The sequence below is a fragment of the Grammomys surdaster genome, unplaced genomic scaffold (genome assembly GCF_004785775.1).
Source record: "Grammomys surdaster isolate TR1022 unplaced genomic scaffold, NIH_TR_1.0 121683, whole genome shotgun sequence".
Taxonomy (NCBI): domain Eukaryota; kingdom Metazoa; phylum Chordata; class Mammalia; order Rodentia; family Muridae; genus Grammomys; species Grammomys surdaster.
The window spans coordinates 1-6,340 of record NW_021617418.1 but is presented as its reverse complement, the minus strand read 5'-3'; positions in this window follow the sequence as shown (position 1 = coordinate 6,340).

Below are 6,340 nucleotides of genomic sequence, written 5' to 3'. Positions count from 1 at the left end.
AATGCAAACTGATCCATTCTTATCTCCTTGTACAAAGGTCAAGTCCAGGTGAATCAAGGACCTCCACATAAAACCAGATACACTGAAATTAATAGAAGAGAAAGTGAGGAAGAGCCTTGAACACATGGGCTCAGGGGAAATTTCCCTAAAGAGAACAGCAATAGCTTATGATCTAAGATCAAGAATTGAGAAATGGGACCTCATAAAATTGCAAATCTTCTGTAAGGCAAAGGACACTGTCAATAGGACAAAATGGCAACCAACAGATTGGGAAAAGATCTTCACCAATCTTACAACTGATAGATGGCTAATATCAAATATATACTAAGAACTCAAGAAATTAGACTCCAGACAATCAGATAATCCTATTAAAAACGGGGTATAGAGCTCAACAAAGAATTCTCTACTGAGGAAACTCGAATGGTCAAAAACCACCTAAAGAAATGTTCAACATCCTTAGTCATCAGGGAAATGCAAATCAAAACAACCCTGAGATTCTACCTCACACCAATCAGAATGGCTAAGATCACTCAGGTGATAGCAGACACTGGCGAAGATGTGGAGAAAGAGGAACACTCCTCCATTGTTGGTGGGATTGCAAGCTGGTACAACCAGTGTGGAAATCACTCTGGTGGTTCCACAGAAAATTGGACATAGTATTACCTGAGGACCCAGCTATACCACTCCTGGGCATATACCCAAAAGATGCTTCAACATATAACAAAGGACACATTCTCCACTATTTTCATAGCAGCCTTATTTATAATAGCCAGAAGCTGGAAAGAACCCAGATGTCCTTCCACAGAGGACTGGATACAGAAAATGTGGTACATTTACACAATAGAGTATTGCTCGGCTATTAAAAACAATGACTTCATGAAATTCTTAGGCAAATGGATGGAACTAGAAAATATCATCGTGAGTGAAGTAACCCAATCAAAAAAGAACACATATGGTATGCACTCACTGATAAGTGTATATTAGCCCAAAAGCTCAAAATACCCAAGTTACAACCCTCAGAACACATGAAGCTCATGAAGAAGGAAGACAAAAGTGTGGGTGCTTCAGTACTTCTTAGAAGGAGCAACAAAATACTCATGGGAGCAAATATGCAGACAATGTGGAACAGAGACTGAAGAAGGGGCTGTCCAGAGACTGGCCCACATGGAGATCCAGTCCATGAGCACTCACCAAAGGCAGACACTGTTGTGGGGGCCAGGAATTGCATGCTGACAGGAGCCTGATATAGCTGTCTCTTAAGAGCCTCTGCCAGAGACTGACATATGCAGTGGCAGATGCTTCCAGCCAACCATTGAACTGATCATGGGGTCAATGGAGGAGTTAGAGAGAGGAATGAAGGAGCTGAAGGGGGTTTCGACCCAATGGGGAGAGCAACAATACCAACCAACCAGAGCTCTCAGGGTCTAAACAATCAGCCTGGGAAAACACATGGAGAGACCCATGGCTCCAGTCTTATATGTAGGGGAGGATGGCCTTGTTGGGCATTGGTGTGAGAGGAGGCCCTTGGTTCTGTGAAGGCTGGATGCCTCAGTGTGGGGGAATGCCAGGGCGGGGAGGCAGGAGTGGGTTGGTAGGTGGGGGCACACTCTCATAGAACTAGGAAGAGGGGGGATGGGATGAGGGCTTCAGGGGGAAAATAGGGAAATTGGATAATGTCTGAAATGTAATTAAATAAAATATCCAATGTTTAGAAAAATAAATGCTGAAAAAAATCAAGTTTTTAATTTGTATACTGATAGCCAATATATAGATCATGGTTCAAAGTTACTTCAAACTGTTCCTTTTTTAGATACTGCTAATTCTCAAATTTTGCAATTACTTAAGAAAATACAGCTCATTTAAGAGAGTGTAATGTTCCTTAACTTTTTAGGACATTTAAGAGCGCGTTCTGGTTTGTTTGGACCCCTTAGGACAATGCCAGAGCCGATTTGTATACCTGGAAGATTATAGGCCTTACACAGGAAGAGTTAGACAAACAATCTCATTGTTTACATCATCAAAATAGTAATAGCTTGAGACAACAATTTGGTGTTTCTAGAGAATGTGCACATCAAATTGAAAAGACTTGTCCTGATTGTCCTCAATTTCTACCTGTACCACATAATGGTGTTAATCCTTGAGGCTCATACCTAATCAATTATAATGAATAGATGTTACTCATATTTCTGATTTTGGACAATTAAAATATGTACATGCAACTGTTGATACCTTTTCACACTTTCTACTTGCAACTGCTTTAACAGAAGCAACTAAAGATGTAATTATTGTCTACACTGCTTTTCTATGTTGGCTCTTCCAAATCAGATTAAAACATAATAGAACTCAATATTCTAGTCAAGCATTTGAGACTTATTGTCAATAATGTAATAGTATCCATATTATAGGGATTCCTTACAATCCTCAAGGACAAGGTATTGTGAAACAAGCCCATAGAACTTTAAAACAATATCTTCATAAAATAAAAAAGGGAGAAGTATATCTCCATATGCCACAAATTTATTTAAATCATGTTTTTTTTTATTTTTAATTTTTAAAAATTTGGATGCCAAGGAGCTTCTGTTGAGTGTCTGTGGCACTCAACAATTAGGCATACTTATGCCTAGGTGAAAAGGAAGGATCCACTTACTGGCATATGGCATGTTCCTGATCAGGTACTTAATATGGAGAAGAGGGCATGTTTGTGTTTTTTTTCTGCAGGATGCTGAAACAGTATGGTAGCTGACAGTGTGGTTGGTGAGACATGCTAATGCTGGGACAAAGAATGATGCTGACCTGTCAGCTTGCTGAGTGACCTGACAATGGCGACTGGGAAGCTGCATTGGACATATGTTTCTGATCCACTTTGCTTGCCTATATCTCAGATGAGATAAGCTGCCATGTCTCAAGTTTTCAGACCTTGTGGGTCTAGAAGTCAATCCAATACTGCAATTAACAGTCGTCATTTGGAAGGCTGCTTCTAGTCATTTTCAGAGACATATTTAGGAGTTAGCTGCAGTTCTCTATGATGTTATGTTAGCAAGAGTTAAAGTTGGGACAAGATCTGGATTTGAAACAAGTGTTAGTACATGTGTTAAGGCTCTTTCAATTGTCAAGTTAAAATTACTTTTGTTTTTTCTACATTTTAATGTAAGTCATATTGATTGTACACTTTCTAATTGTGTTAGTGTGTTGAAACCTGGCATGTCTGTTATGGAGTTCTATCACCCAGCTTTTGTTTTATTGCCCTGAGTATTACAGGATCTTGGTATTCTGAAAAGAAGTTTGCAAGTACTGGAAGAAGTGAGTCAGGTTTTAAGCAGAAGCAAGAGGGTAGTGGGCTTGATTATTGCTGGTATAACAGGTTTAATTACATGAATTGCTAGTACCACTGCTTCTGCAATTGCTTTGACACAAGAAATTAAGATAGCTACTTTTGTTAATCATTTAGCAAAAAAAAAAAAAAAAAAGAAATGTTACTAATGTGTTGAGTATACAAGAGGATCTAGATAGGCATGTGTAACAACAGATTGATGCTCTTTACCCTATTCAAATTATTGGAACGAGGTTCAGAGTTTAAGAATAAGGAGTCATCTCAAGTGTCATGCCAAAGACCAACGGATTTATGTTACTTCTAAAATTTACAATGATAGTCATTAAAATTAGGGAAAAAGACACTTGCAGGGTATTTGGCATAATTCTAACACCTCTCTGGATGTTTTAACTTTGTATAGTGAGCTTATGATTTTAAAGAATGCTGTTCTGCTGTGTAACCGCCCGTTCTGCTGCTCTGGTCCCCGGGTCAGGGCCTAGCAAGAGAGAGAGTGGGGATGGAGACGCGAAGAAGAATGGAGACAAGACAAGGAGTCTGATCAAGTCTCGTTTATTGGAAGGAAATCCTGGGTATTTATACCCTTTACCACGTGCCTTACCCTCGTGGGCAAGCACAGCTGAAGGCACTACGTCATGTGCCTTGCAGCGTGGATATCACGTGAACCTAGCTAGCAGTGAGGGGACCACGTGCACCCAGCAGCGTGGATATCACGTGCGTCTTGCAGCTGGTGGCACTAAACAGCAAAACAAGATATGTGAGAAAAACAAGATATTTATCAGAGTGTGCTCAGCTGTTGTACTGTTGTAGGCTGTTGAAAACAAGTCTCTTGTCAGGGTATATGGCCTGAGATGGCTGCAAAGATGGTAGCCACTTTCGGCTAGGAGTCGGCTCCCAACAGGTCCCCCTTTTTAAATTTGTTTACAAAAGGGAAGGCTGGGAAAAATGTACGGAAACCGTGCCTGTCTTAAGTTTGAACAAAGGACCCCAGCCTCCCTTTCCCATCTTTGGATACTCAACAGCCATTGGTTGAGCTCCTGTCTTAGGATGGTGAGGCCTCCCAGTTCGGGGCAAGGGTCTTGAGGTGTTCTCTTACCCGTCATTGACTATCAGGCTTAGGGTGTAAGTTAGGGGTTAATCCTCGTCAGTCTTGATGACAGAGGTTTTTGAGTCCCCTACTTCCAGCCTGTAATAATGGACCTGTATGGGTTTCATTTGAATAGCATCTGTCTGTTGTCATATGAAAGCCATCAGTCTGTTGAACAGCATGAACCTGAGAGACAAGAGACTTAATGTCTGAATGGTTGATGTAAACCATTCTGCCTCAGAGCAACACTCTTTTTTGAGGGTAGCACACAACTCCCTCTGTTGGAGGAGCAAAAAGTATAAGCCTCTTCTATTCTGTAGCACTATTTTCTAAATCTAAATCTGTGTAAGTACAGAACTGATCATAACTTTGATCTTAACAAAACAAGTAAGGAAATCCCTGTCTCTGCCCCAATCAATCTCAAACCCAAAAAACAACTATAGCAACTGTGGTAATGGTTTCTTTCTTGGGTCTAAACCATGTACCCCACTAAATCATAAATCAGGGAACCAAGAGTCTAATAGAGCCACCCTGGAGGTGCGGGTGGTGATGTCTTCTTCTGCACTGAGAACTTTCCAAGTCAGGTATGCTGGTTGATCCATTCCAGTGAAGCATCTTCATGTTTCCTGCAAAGAAAAAATATGCTTCCCAGGGGATTTCTCCTCCCTGGATTCGTTATTGTTGTCTATTTGTTTAATTAGTCTCTCTGGCAGCCAGCGTGCGGCATCTGCAGACAGAACCTCTTCCCCAGATAAGCACTGGATCTGGCCCATTCCAGATTCCAGTTAATGGGTCTTTCCAGAGGACTGTCACAAAATTCTTTTTGGTATCAGGATGCCAGAATCTATCTGCAGCAGATTTTCCTTCAGAATCCAAAGTTAAAAAATTTAAAATAAAGAGCGTGTGATGAAGGATATTTCTGGGGGATCCCTTAGTAGGGTACCATTCCCCATTTTTAATTTTTTCAAATTGACATTTAATGGTTTGATGTGTCCTTTCTACCATACCTTGGCCCTGTGGATTATATGGAATACCCGTTTTATGTAGTATCCTCAATTTTTCACAAAATTGGTGGAAATTGGAGCTTGTATAACCTGGGCCATTGTCAGTCTTGATCTGTTTTGGCACACCCAATACAGCGATTGTAGCAAGCATATGATTGATCACATGTTTGCTTGCTTCTCCAGTTTGTAATGTCGCATAAATGAAACTACTGTATGTATCTACACATACATGTATATATTTTTGATTTCCAAATTCATTATAATGGGTAACATCCATTTGCCAGAGACTGTTTGGTGTCAGTCCCTTTGGATTCACACCCAAATGAGGAACTGGTAAGCATGAAGCACATGATTGACATTGTTTGACAATTTGTCTAGCTTGTTCTCTGGTAATTTTAAACATGACTTTTAAAGTTTTAGAATTAAGGTGATGTAACTCATGAGCCTTTATGGCCTGATCCAAGTTAGATGGCGGATCTGATAAAGTCACTGCGGCTACACGAGTGGCTAGATCTGCCTTGGTGTTTCCTTCAGTGAGGGGACCTGGTAGTCCAGTGTGGGCTCTCAGGTGTCCTATAAAGAATTTATACTTTCTCCTCAAAATTAATTGTTGGCACTGTAAAAACAAATCGGCTGCTTCTGAAGAATGGTTTATTTGCGCAGCAGTTTCTAGCAGAGGGATAGATTGAGCTATATATAAGCTATCTGTGTAAATATTAATGGTTTGATTTGGAAATGCTTGAAACACAGCAATAACAGCATGTAATTCAACCAATTGAGCTGACACAGATGATGTAGCAAAGGAAATTACTTGATCCTTAAAGGCATAAGCAGCTGTTCCTGATGAGGAACCATCAGTGAAAAGTAGCAATGCTTCCTTTATAGGTGCATGTGCAGTACAAGATGGAAAAACAAATGCAT